The 13,877-nt window shown below is 34.2% G+C and overlaps 1 long non-coding RNA gene across 1 annotated transcript; it reads right to left on the bottom strand.

The window, feature by feature from the left end:
- Positions 1-12,250: 12,250 nt before the first annotated feature.
- Positions 12,251-13,618, bottom strand: LOC134251225 (uncharacterized). Its single transcript, XR_009988689.1, has 3 exons — positions 13,560-13,618; positions 13,189-13,294; positions 12,251-12,796 (listed from the first exon to the last, which is right to left on the bottom strand). It is a non-coding gene; the product is annotated as an uncharacterized LOC134251225 (long non-coding RNA).
- Positions 13,619-13,877: the final 259 nt, after the last annotated feature.

Raw genomic sequence — 13,877 nt, 5'->3', positions numbered from 1 at the left:
GGACTGGTACCTTCTGTTAAGTTGCTATTCGATCGGTACAGTGCACATTGTAAGTTGATTTCAGTATGTAAACACAGACGCCATCAATACGAAGAAACATAAGACATATTGCAGTTTATAAATGTTACCCAGTCGGCATATTATTTCGCATTTATATTTTCGATATGAAAATAAAGATCATTCTAAGTATGTACCAGAAGTATATTTATGTATTTGTACTTTTCTACTGGTCTGTGGTTAGATATGACTTGTATCTAAGTTTGAGTCATTTTTACCTTACAACTTTGATAAAAATCATATATAAACACAAACCATGGGAGTACCGTATTGATTTATTTGGGAAGTTCAAACGAGAGGTCAATGATTTTTAAAATGATATTATTAGCACTAAGCCATATGATGCAGACAGATATACTTGAGAAGTGTACTCTTGACCATGTATACATCTAAGGATGTGTCCAATGGTACCAATTTAATTAGAATTAGATCTTTGAAATGCTCCATTTAGATTGGTAAATTATGAGAGTTTAGTTAGATCTCTGTGTAGCAATCTAAGTGAACTAACAATCTACAGTAGTGTGATATGAATGAGTTCGCAAAATAGCCACCGTTGCAAACATTACATGTAATTAAAGAACAAAATTCACTTCTTATTATATTTGGCCCCGAGAATTTCCTTAGATTTAAGTTTCAACTGAATCAAAACTTTATAGTGGAAATAAATGTTGGATATATGCTTGCTTAAAATATATATCAAAATTTTTAGAATGTGTCCCCGTTTAACTATTTTATGGCGGTCAAAACATGCATGGAATGCGTATTTCCGGAAAGATCGTAAAAAATCAACTACTTAAAAGCATTTTTCAATAGGTCCGCATCATAACACCACTTTGCAATTTTCTCAGATGAAATCTTGATTGAAAAGCATTCTTTATGCAGAAATTTACGATGGTGTTATTTTGCGGACTATGTTTATTTTTTAAAAATGTGTTCATTTTTAAACCACCAAAACACATGAATACGACAGAATGGTGCTATAAGACGGAATATTACTCGTCAGTTATCGCTGAAAAATCGTCATTTTATAGGATGAATTCTTCACATCAATGTTACGAATATCATTCTATGTTATTTTATACATGTAGTTGCAATGGCTTTGTCTAAAAAGTCTTATTGATTGATAAAACAATTAAGAAATACAAGTACGTCATTTTAAAAAAATAATGACGTCACAATGGGGGTGTAACATTTCTGATATTTTAAAATAAAGATCTATAGGCCTAAATTGTGCAATTTAATATGAAGCGTAAGAAATATATACTTACATTGTACCGTAATAACAAAAGGGCAGAGGATAGAAAAATTAAAGATACTTTTTTATTGTCAAGAATCACAAAGTATACATGTGTTCCAAGCATAGAACAAAACACCTTATGTCTATGCTCAAAGAAAGCATCTTCAAAACTTAAATCCTTATTAAGACACGCATTTTATATATAATTGCTAAGAAAATGACAATAACCAGCGTATTGCAGTGGTTAGAGAATGATATGCTCTATATAGTCGCTAAGTAAGGCATTGATCTTTACGTCGGATTCGAATCCCACTGTGGGATGTGGAGACAGGTTCTTCGGATGAGACCGTATAAACCGAGGCCCCGTGTCGCAGTAGGTGCTGGCACGAAAAAGGTCCCTCACTGCTCAAAGGCCCTAAGTGCCGAGCATAGGACACAATTTGTAGCCCTCCACCGGCAAGTGGTGGCGTCTCCATATGAGTGAAAAATTCTCGAGAGGGACATTAAACAATATACAATCAATTAATCCATTCTAACCATAAACATAATTGTACTCTTCCAACCTTAACTTTTTACTTCTCTCTCTCTCTCTCTCTCTCTCTCACAGGCTTTTTGTAATGTAAAAATATACGCTTGGTTAATAATCAATGAACTAAACAAATGCTGAGTGTACAGATATATTTTGCTTATCAATGATCATAAGTGCTTCGGTCTTATACACGTGTATTTATAAAAAAAAAGTGATTAAAATATTTCAAATCATGATATTGTTCTCACCACTTATATCATTATATAGACCATAGAACATGTAAAATATACGTATAGTGGTGTAGCATGGTTTTTGAAAGTGGGGGGTGGGGCAGCCAAAGAAAAAAAAATTTATTACCTGAAAAATTTGACAACCAAAAAAAAAAAAAAGAAAAAAAAAAAAGAAAAAAGGTAAAGGAAAAAATTGCCCACAGTCTAAAATCCTATTTCTATTATTTAAAGTATAAGTAAGGTTGGGAAAAAAGTGGGGGGCCAGGCCCCCCTGGCCCCCACTGTTGGTACGCCCACGATATTTCAATTTTATTATCTGGTAAGACGGCCCCCTCTTAAAAATAAATTTTAGAGTGATCTGTCCTTCAAGGGAGCTGCACCCTGTACCATTCTTTTGATTGTATTTTCAAAAGCAAAACTGATATATAGCTAACTACCAAAAATGATGACATGTGGAGGGAGGGGGGGGGGGTAATGCAACGTTCAAGAATACTTTGTGGAGTACAGTGTAGATAAGATATAGGAAGGAAAGAGGTATAACGGTTTGTTTTGTTTTGATGTTATTTATCTGCTCCATGGAAGTTGCTGTGTCACACTGTACAAGATTAAATAAAAACCTGTTTACTTTTCCGAGAATCGACATGCTTTTTAAAAATGAATAAACCGTGTGGTACATGTACAGCGTACTTTCGCTCCTTGTTTACTACGGGGGTGAAATTAAGAACACGTATTTAGCGCATCTATGTATCAACCGATATATCAAGACAAACTGCACCTCTCGTATACAACGTTGTGAAGAGGAACGATAACACAAAACCTTGACATTGTGAAATGTAAAGGTTAAATTCGGTCTGTTCAATACAAGTAGATTCTGGTTATATATCTGCATGTATCAGAACAATAGCTCTACAATTTTGTTTAATGATAACATGAACTTACTTCGAATTCTCTGTTGGAATATTGTTTTTAAAAATAAAATAAGAAATCCAAAAGCCGGAGAGCCACACCGACATGCACACTAAATACAGAACTGACCATGTAGTTTTATGGTGACCGTGGTCCATTACATTTTTTTCAGACCAGCGAGCACAGGTCTTCAGCTACATACACACTAAATCATTTTCTATAACAATTTCAATCATAATCCTTTTTGTCGTTTACAAAGTTTGGTTATTACATGTACGACCGTCTTTAAAACTTATGCGCTGAATCGAAACGATAAACTATACTGAATACATGTACGAGAAATATACATTTATTGACTGAGTTCGAGAGCAACATGCATTCTGTCGACCTTCTAACTAAACTTAGGTCGAGGGTCGACAAAACCCATTTTGCCCGAGGACACGGTCAATAAATGTTTTTTTTTAAAAATAAAATACCTTTTATTGTTTTTTTTTTACATGCATGTATCTTGTACTGCGTTCCGTGATATAAACTTCATATCCATCACTGTTTATCACCAACGAAAGCAAATGAGATTAAGGTCCGCCCATAATGTGACTTAAGCGGTCTAACATTTCATCGACAGGTCAACATCTCACTCAGCGGTCCAACATCGATTTTTATGTCCACTCAGTAAAAGATCAAATATGTGATACCTTTTTCCTTTTTCGTACAGATTTGTACAGGAACAAATTCTTACACCTAAATCAACATCATTCTTTTCTTCCCACCTCTTACCTATAAGACATACGCTTATATCTTTGAATAAATCTTATAAAAATGTTTCAATAATTAAGCATTGGTTTAACCAAGCAATACATCTCAAATAACAACTTATTTTTATAAATGTAGGGGAAACACATTTTTAAATGTGAGCATTTGTCATCTAATAATTAATTTCATTTACTGATGTGTCGTAAAATTCACAATATCTCAGTTCTTTGAGATCTGACCGAAAACTAATTGGCAGAGAGTAAAAAAATCTTAAATGCAAATTTAAAAAAAAACGCTGGAAATGGGATGGTGGTGCTTCGTGTTATATAATCACATACATGTAGAATTGGCCGCCGAATAGAGATAGACAAAATAAGTCCAGATAACACTTTTTTTCTCGAGAAAACAAATTATTAAGGTAGAGGAGAGATAATTTTGAGCTGATTTGCAGTCCGGATGTCCCAACTTCAAAGTCAGTTTCGTTGAAAAGTTTTACTCACAACATAAGAAATTGTAATTCACCGATCGACAAAATTGAATGAGGATCTTTCTCCTTAGGCGTAGTTCCATCTTCAATATTTTGTTAAGTCAACTGTTCATGATAAATTAAGTCATAGAAGCGAAATTGGTTTCAATCAGTATTTAATAACACGACGATATATCTTTTAAAAAGTGCAATGAGCAGCTAGAAGGACGAAAGATAGAGAAGCAATGACGTCATCAAAAAAGGCGAAAAACTGAGTAGGGTCATCAAACTAACGATGAAATAGTAAACTGTTTAAAGTATGATGGTGATTTTTTCTCAACACTTCCTGTACCTTTTTGTTTCAAGTTCTTTTAAATATTTTAAGCGGCATGAATCTCATGGCATCAGTCCTCTAACATATGAAAACCCACCAATAAACAACTATTTTCTCTAATAAATATGATTTTAAAAAAGATTTCAAACAAACGAATTGATTCAAATATTTGCCATTAATAATAAAAAATAAATAAGTAAGTATGGTATACTAACACATGTAGATCAATAAATTGCATTTTGCGTTTGTTAGAGAAATTTAATGAACCTACATAATGAAAAATGCATGTTAGCTGGAAAGATTTTGAAATATTATACCCATGCTTGTTCATGACGTCGCATAAATCAACGTCAAAATATCACAACGTTAACGTAAACAATGCTACCTTTACAGCTATATAAAACATAAATAAAGCTCTGTACAGGTATATATTGATAATTTCATAAAAATATACACTCTTTAGAAGAACTTAGAGGAATATTATTAATTTTGACACGGGGCCGAATTTTGCGAAAAGTGAACCAGGTTCTTAAAAATGCAAAATTTTAAGGGTGTTTTATAAATCAAAGGAAGAAAATTTGATAACTTTAACATATAAATGCTCAGTTTTTGTTAATTTGTCCTCTTAGATCACAGCACAGTGCTTATTCTCTTTGGAAGACTTTTATAAAGTCTTAAGACCTAATGAACTGGGAGGCTACTCCAAATGTCAGACACGATGGGTTTCAGGTCATTACATGCTGCTTTTGATTTCATTTAAACGGTGATTAATTTTGTGTTTTTAGAACTTTTCATATGTTTTCTGTACTATTATATTAATGTCAGGCTTTTCGTCGCTTTTGTGCCGCTGAAAGATGTTATATCATTCTCTGCTTTTCACTGAAGGACTCGATTCGACATACGCATTGTACCTTACCTACTGGTAAATTGTTAAGATATTCTAATTTCTTAATAGTTAAAATTATACCCGAACGAAACAGTCCAGGTGGCTTAGACACGGACTCCGTCTCCAGAAACCCATGCTGTAGCATACCATGCTCCTGTGTAAAGTATGTATGCATGGAAAGCCGTGCCTAAAATTGGTTGAGACACAGCACAGGATATTGGCCGAAATATTTAAATGAGATCACAAGGTTTTACAAAACCTGTGTCAGAAAGCGTGTAAGTTTCCATATATGGACTCAAGGATTCTGTAAACTGGTGTCTGAAACCTGTGTCCTTTTCCATATATGGAGACATGGTTTTTTGGAAACCCATGTCAAAAAAGCTGTGCGGTATACCATATAAGGAGTCATGGGATCTCTGCATTTGTTTAGATCTAGGTCATGGCCTTTAGAGAACACCCTGATGTAACTGTGGATGCCAAGATGGTGACTGAAACCAAACTAATTCACATTGCTTTACATTAATGCTTAGTTTTAGAATTTTAAAAGTTAAAAATCTTTCATGAATGTGTCCATTTACTTTCTGTTAAAGATTAGCTTTATCAGTTACAATCCATGCTAATTTTTAATTAAGATTTTAATGTTAATGTACAATATTCAATTGTAATTTAATGTAGTAGCTACCAGTAAGTTTGCAAACTTTCACTAGCCAGCACAATGATGTCACATAAAATATACTATTACTATATCACGCATTGTTAAATTATTGACACAGAAGTACATAACTGCAAATCGAAAAGAAACCAGAAGCTTTAACGCCGCCGCCATTGTGCGAACTCATTCATATACTACTGTAGATGGAGTGTAATAAAGACCAAATTTCAATTAATAGATTGCCACGGCACAAAAATCATTTAGCATTGTACAACATTTTCATCAGGTTCACCACAATCTTTTGAATTAGCTATTCAGCTTTATTAAGCTTGATTTAGCTATGTTGTCACACTTTTACTCATGTGGAAGGCTGGAAGCATCTTGGGAGAGTGAAGATTCTAAATTTTTAGCTCACCTGAGCCGAAGGCTCAAGTGAGCTTTTCTGATCAGAATTTGTCCGTTGTCTGTCGTCGTCGTCGTTGTTGTCGTTAACTTTTCACATTTTCATCTTCTTCTCAAGAGCCACTGGGCCAGTTTCAACCAAACTTGCCACAAAGTATCCTTGGGTGAAGGGGATTCAAGTTTGTTCAAATGCCCTTTTCCAAGGGGATATAATCATGAATAAGAGAAAAATTATTGGCATTTTTAAAAAATCTTCTTCTCAAGAACTACTGGGCCAGGAAAGAAGAAACTCATGTGGAATCATCCTCAAGTAGTGTAAATTCAAGTTTGTTCAAGTCATGACCCCCGGGGGTAGAGCGGGGCCAAAATGGCCGATCAAAGTTTTACATAGGAATATATAGGAAAAATCTTTAAAAATCTTCTTCTTAAGAACCACTGGGACAGGAAAGATGAAACGCATGTGGAATCATCCTCAGGTAGTGTAGATTCAAGTTTGTTCAAGTCATGACCCCGGGGGTAGGGTGGGACCAAAATGGCCGATCAAAGTTTTACATAAGAATATGTAGGAAAAATCTTTAAAAATCTTCTTCTCAAGAACCACTGGGACAGGAAAGATGAAACGCATGTGGAATCATCCTCAGGTAATATAGATTTAAGTTTGTTCAAGTCATGACCCCCGGGGGTAGGGCGGGGCCAAAATGGCCGATCAAAGTTTTACAAAAGAAAATGTAGGAAACATCTTTAAAAATCTTCTTCTCAAGAACCACTGGGCCAGGAAAGATGAAACTCATGTGGAATCATCCTCAGGTAATATAGATTTAAGTTTGTTCAAGTCATGACCCCCAGGGGTAGGGCGGGGCCAAAATGGCCGATCAAAGTTTTACATAGGAATATATAGGAAAGATCTTTAAAAATCTTCTTCTTAAGAACCACTGGGACAGGAAAGATGAAACGCATGTGGAATCATCCTCAGGTAGTGTAGATTCAAGTTTGTTCAAATCATGACCCCGGGTGTAGGGTGGGACCAAAATGGCCGATCAAAGTTTTACATAAGAATATGTAGGAAAAATCTTTAAAAATCTTCTTCTCAAGAACCACTGGGCCAGGAAAGATGAAACTCATGTGGAATCATCCTCAGGTAATGTAGATTTAAGTTTGTTCATGTCATGACCCCCGGGGGTAGGGCGGGGCCACAATGGCCGATCAAAGTTTTACATTGGAATATATAGGAAAAATCTTTAAAAATCTTTTTCTCAAGAACCATTGAAACAGGAAAGATGAAACTCATGTGAAATTATCCTCAGGTAGTGTAGATTCAAGTTTGTACAAGTCATGACCCAGGGTTCGACATTAACGTAAGTCCGTTAGTCTCAGACTAATACATTTCCATTCGAACTAAAAAAAAATTGAAGCTAATTAGTCTGAACGGACTAATAAAGTTTTCTAAGGAGAAAAAAGAAATTACCGATGTTCAAATTTTCGACAACTTTCACTGGAAAACCCCATATTTATTTTTAGCTTTCTAGCTTCTTGGCGGGAAGTTAGGTAATTCTGAGTCAATTCTGTGCTTAATTTTAGGACTCATTGGTATGAAATTAAACATTTTAGTGATAATGTTTTAGTATGACACATAAAAAAGATGTTGGATGTTTAGATGATGTAATTATGTATAGAGAAAAACGAATGAGATTGGGAATACGATCGTAGTTCCTGATTGAGCGATTTCAACGAATTCTTGGTATAAACATTTTATGTAAATGCTTTGTTTATTTCAAAAAGTATAAAAAGGACATTGCAACATTAATTGTATTTATTTATTTTTATATTTGACGGACTAATAAAATTGCCCGTGGACTAGTAAAAGTAAAGAAGCACTAGTCCAGCCGGACCAAAGCCTAAAAATGTTAGTGTCGAACCCTGGGTAAGGTGTGGCCAAAATGGCCGACCAAAGTTTAACATAGAAATATATAAGGAAACCTTTTTAAATCTTCTTTTCAAGTACTTCAAAGCCAGAATTAGTTATATTTGTATGTAATCATCCTCAGGTAAAGTAGATTCTAGTTCGTTCAAATTATGATCACCTTGGGGGTTAAAATTCAAGCCCCCCCCCCTCCCCAACTTAAGTAAACTTTCAGGTCTGATCTGATATATGTTTTTTCCTAAGTGATGTGCTCAGGTGAGCGCTGTGGCCCCTGGGCCTCTTGTTAAAATCATGATCCATGGGGGTTGGGTGACCCACAACAGGGAGTCGAAGGTTAACATACATGTATGAATATATAGGAAAAAACTTTAAACATCTTCTTTTCAAGAACTACTGTGCGAGAATGGTCAACAGGTTAATTCAAAAACCAGTGGCCCAGAAAAGCTGAAACTTACATGGAAGCATCCTGGGGTAGTGTAAATTCTAAATTGTTCAAATGATGACCCAGGGGTAGGGCAGAGCCACAATGGTGAATCAAAATTTTATATAGAAATGTATGGGAAAAATCTTTCAAAATCTAGCTTCTTCACAAAAACCACTGGGCCAAAAAAGCTGAAACTTATGTGAAAGCATTCTGGGGTAGAGTAGATTGTAAATTTTTGTATTCATGAACCCCCTGACCTACATTTTCTTGATGTGTTACCTTAGTGCATTGTTTTTTTTTTCTTTTGATTAATTGTGTTGTCATGACAATTAAAAAAACCCTTTAAAATGATATTTCTCTTACAGTTTGGTCTGATTTCAATATAACTTGGCACACAAATTACACAATTCAGTGTGTTGCCATAGTTAATTAAAAAAAATCGGTAAAATTCCTTCAAAATGCTACTCCTCATACTTGTATCAATTTAATTTGGCACACAAATAGAGCACAATAAGATACATATATAATAATATTTATTGCTGCCTGTTGCAAAGTTTCAAATCCAAGTGCAACTTTTACTTTATTATATGTACAGACCAGTAGAGTTGCAGTCTAATTAGAGACTTCTGTGTTTCTTTGCTACATGTATGTAAAGGTATGAAGAACTATTTTGCATGCCAATAAACAAAGTTATGATTAAGTTTCCCCTCCTTTGAGTGAAAATTTTTGTAAAAGTGCTATGTTTGCAATAAAAATTTGAATTTATAATCAAAGGAAAGACAAATAATTTGATGAATATCTTTGTTAACAAAGGGCAGGTTGGTGTTGGTCTACTTGAATTCCATTCCATTTCTTCACAATTGTTGCACATATTGAAATGAACTTTGTAATACAGATTTATCAGATGAAAATCTAGGGTAAGGTTTGTGTTGAGGACAGTCATGCCAATTTTTGATGCGCCCGGATAGATCCGGGGCGTATATTGTTTTTGTCCTGTCTGTTTGTCTGTCTTTTGTCAACTTTAACCTTCGCCAAAACTTTTGAACCATAAGAGATAGAGACTTCATATTTGGTATACATACTCCACTAATAAAGTTCCTTCAAATGACATCAAGGTCAATGACCTTGTGACCTTGACTGTGACCTATATGCTAAAATAGCTTTTTCAACTGTTTGCTGTAACTTTTGAACCATAGGAGATAGGGACGTCATATTTAGTATGCGTACTCCAATAATAAAGTTCTTTCAAACAACACCAAGTCAATGACCATATGACCTTGACTGTGACCTTTAAGCTAAAAATAGCTTTTTCCACTTTTTGCCATAACTTTTGAACAATAGGAGATAGGGACTTCATATTTAGTGTGCATACCCCACTAATTAAGTTCTTACAAACAACACCAAAGTCAATGACCTTGTGACCTTGACTGTGACCTATATACTAAAAATAGCTTTTTCGAACTTTGTTGACGCTGGGCGCATAGTGTTTCCCAAACACAATTTGTTTTTTACAGAGTTGTCCCCTTGGACTTAGAAAAATTTTAATTATTAGCAATTTCCATTCATTTTCTTCACAGAGGTTGCATATGCTGAAATGAAATTTAGTACACAGATTTATCAGATGAAAATTTAGGTCAAATAATATTTTTAGTACTATTGCGCCATTTTTGTCTGAGTTTTTGCCCCTTGGACTTAGAAAAATTCCAATTATTTGCAATTTCCTTTCATTTTCTTCTCAGAGGTTGCATATGCTGAGATGAAATTTAGTGTACAGATTTATCAGATAAAAAATTTAGGTCAAGCTCTGTTTTGGATACAAACGCTCCATCTATTTTTTGCTCACCTGAGCCGAAGGCTCAAGTGAGCTTTTCTGATCAAAATGTGTCCATCATCTGTTATTGTTGTCGTTAACTTTTACATTTTCGACTTCTTCTCAAGAACCACTGGGCCAATTTCAACCAAATTTGGCACAAAGTTTTCTTCCATAAAGGGGATTCAAGAGTGTTCAATTGAAGGGCCACACTATTTTTCAAGGGGAGATAATTCAGAAATACCATAGTGAAAATTTGATGGTATGCTTTAAAAATCTTCTTCTCAAGAACCACTGGGTCTAAAAAATTGAAACTCATGTTGTATCATTCTCAGATAATTGGGAATAAATGAAAATTTGGTGGCATGTTTTAAAAATCTTCTTTTCAAGAACCACTGTGCCAGGAAAGATGAAACTTATGGGGAAACATCCTCAGGTAGTGTAGATTCAAGTTTGTTCAAATTATGACCCCCAGGGGGTAAGGCAGGGCCAAAATGGCTGACCAAACTTTTACATAGAAATATAAAGGAAAATTCTTTAAAAATCTTCTCAAGAATGACAAAGCCACAATTTATCATTTTTAGCTCACCTGAGCCGAAGGCTCAAGTGAGCTTTTCTGATCACATTTTGTCCGGTGTCTGATTGTCTGTCTAGCTGTTTTGTCAAAATGGCTGATCAAAGTTTTACATAGAAATATAAAGGAAAATTCTTTAAAAATCTTTTCTCAAGAATAGCAAAGCCATAAATCATCAAATTTATATGGAAGCATCCTCAGGTAGTGTAGATTCAAGTTTGTTCAAATTATGACCCCTAGGGGTAGGGCGGGGCCAAACTGGCCGACCAAAATTTTACATAGAAATATGTAGGAAAGTTCTTTAAAAATCTTCTTTTCATGAATGACAAAGCCATTATTCGTCATATTTATTTGGAAGCATCCTCAAGTAGTGAAGATTCAAGTTTGTTCAAATCATGACCCCTAGGGGTAGGGCGGGGCCAAAATGGCTGACCAATTTTTTCATAGAAATGTTTAGGAAAATTCTTTAAAATTCATCTTCTCAACAATAGCAAACACATGATTGAACATGGGAGTAATTTTGGATTAAAATTTTCAATAAACCAATTTCTACTTTTGCCCAGTTACAGTGCTCAGGTAAGCGTTGTGGCCCATAGCCCTCTTGAATAAACATCTCTTATTTTTTTTATAGATGCCACCCCTGCGAGACGATCATGAATAATTCATGAATTTCCTTGAATTTTTCATGAATTTAATTCATGAAATGTTCATGAAATGTTCATGAAGATCCTATGAACTTATTATTGGACATTTTCAAATCATGAATTTTTATTCATGAAAGAAAATTGATGAATATTCATGAATATTTTTTTTCATGAATAATTCATGAAGAGTCATATTCATGAAGATTCATCATTTCAAGAATGTCCAATAATAAGTTCATAGGATCTTCATGAACTATTCATGAATAATTTAATGAATTTTTCAGGAATGTTCATGAATGAATAAAATTCATGAAACATTAGCATTCATGAATATTCTTGCTTATTCGTAAACAAAAAACGAAATATTATTATTCATGTTTATTCATGAAAATGCTTGAAGTCATGCTAAAAAAAGTAACCAGTAGATAATTTATAATACAGCATCTTAAAAGATTTTACAGAAATGTTGTTTGTTTTCCAACCATGGCAACAAAATCTTTGTTAAGAAAAATTAAAATAGACAATCTGACACATTAAACCATAGTAAATGAGTAATGTAGTTCATTCCTGGTAAAAGTATAAAAAAAAATTCAATTCAAATGCAACTCTTTGCAGAATTTTTAACCTTACTTGGTCAAAAGGAGAGGGGGATGCTTCCTCAGCATGTTTCAAATTGTGTTTTAATGCCAGAAATTGAACAGTTTTTAATTCCAGTCTAGGAGAAAAGTTTGTTCAGCACCAGGGAAACAGTTTTCAGTGCTTTCAAGCAGTTCGAGCAGAGATGGTCAATTCAAAAATCCTTATTATCTCTCCATGTGGAATTTCCAGAACTTCATCATTTGGATCCTTTGATTGAATATCATTCATATTTTCATTTCTTTTTTTGTTTCTTTTTCAAGAGCTCAGATTTTTGTGCAGCCAGAGTTTCTTCTCTTCTGCTCATCAACATTTGTGAACTGCTTCTCTTTTTCCTTCAAAAAGAAAGATTTTCTGAAAGTACTCATGATTGTAAAACATAAGACTTTTTTGTATTAAAATATTTTCTTGCATTTTAGATTCATTTAATTTTGCATCAGAGACACTTCCAAATTTAAACATTCTGAGTGGAATTTAAGCCTATTTTCTTGGACCGCCATTTTGTAGATCAATCAGGCCTATGAGAGTTTTGAGTCTCAGTCTATAATTAATGTATGTTATATGGTTGGATCCAAACTCAAAGCAAAGTTAGACAAAAATTGCATTAAAAAAAGAGACATATTAATTTATTATAATGTGCTTTAATTAGTTGTTATTTTACAAATAGAAAGTAACATTTACAGACAGATTTCTGACTCAGTGATTGTCTCCATGTTTTGTCACTCACCAGTTATGAAGTAGATCGATCCTATATTTAGTCTTCCTTCTTCATATTCTGTTATTTTCTTTAAAAGTTGACAAAGATCAGTGACTGTACTGTTCATTGGACACACCTTGTGAGAGGGTGAAAAACAACAAATTACAAAAGCATAATAAAAATTTGACAAAATATCAAAATCATAAGCAATCATACAAAATTAAATGCGTAACTTTAACATGTGAGCTGAACAGGCCTATGCCTATCGCATGCTGGAAATGCGCGGTTTTACAAAACATTGTAGTTGCAGAATTTAAACATGATAAAATATATTGCATAATACTGTTAGATACAGATGATCAAGTTAGATATAAATTCAAGTAAAACAATATAAAACTTACTCCTTAGGGAGGCCAACATCACCAAACTTCACAGCCAAAACGCCAGGCAAACCGCATGGCTACCATAATTAGTATAAACAGAATATTTAATCGATCATACCAATTTCACGCAGATGAATCAGTTGCGAGTGTTATATTAGCAGATGATGGTGTTAACTATGCAGATTTTAATGCTTTACCACTAGATGAAGCACTTCAGGTTGTTCTTACAAACAATGATGGCTGTTTTGTGTGCTTTGGTGGAAATACTATGCTTATCGGATCAACAGAAGGCGGTTTCTTTACTTTTGACTCTCATTCTAGATGTTCAGATGGAAT

Source organism: Saccostrea cucullata, unplaced genomic scaffold (genome assembly GCF_032062105.1).
Source record: "Saccostrea cucullata isolate Sc308-1 unplaced genomic scaffold, CSIRO_AGI_Scuc_v1 ctg12544, whole genome shotgun sequence".
NCBI lineage: Eukaryota > Metazoa > Mollusca > Bivalvia > Ostreida > Ostreidae > Saccostrea > Saccostrea cuccullata.
Note: the sequence above shows the minus strand (reverse complement) of the source record. Positions and strands in the feature narration are given on the sequence as shown.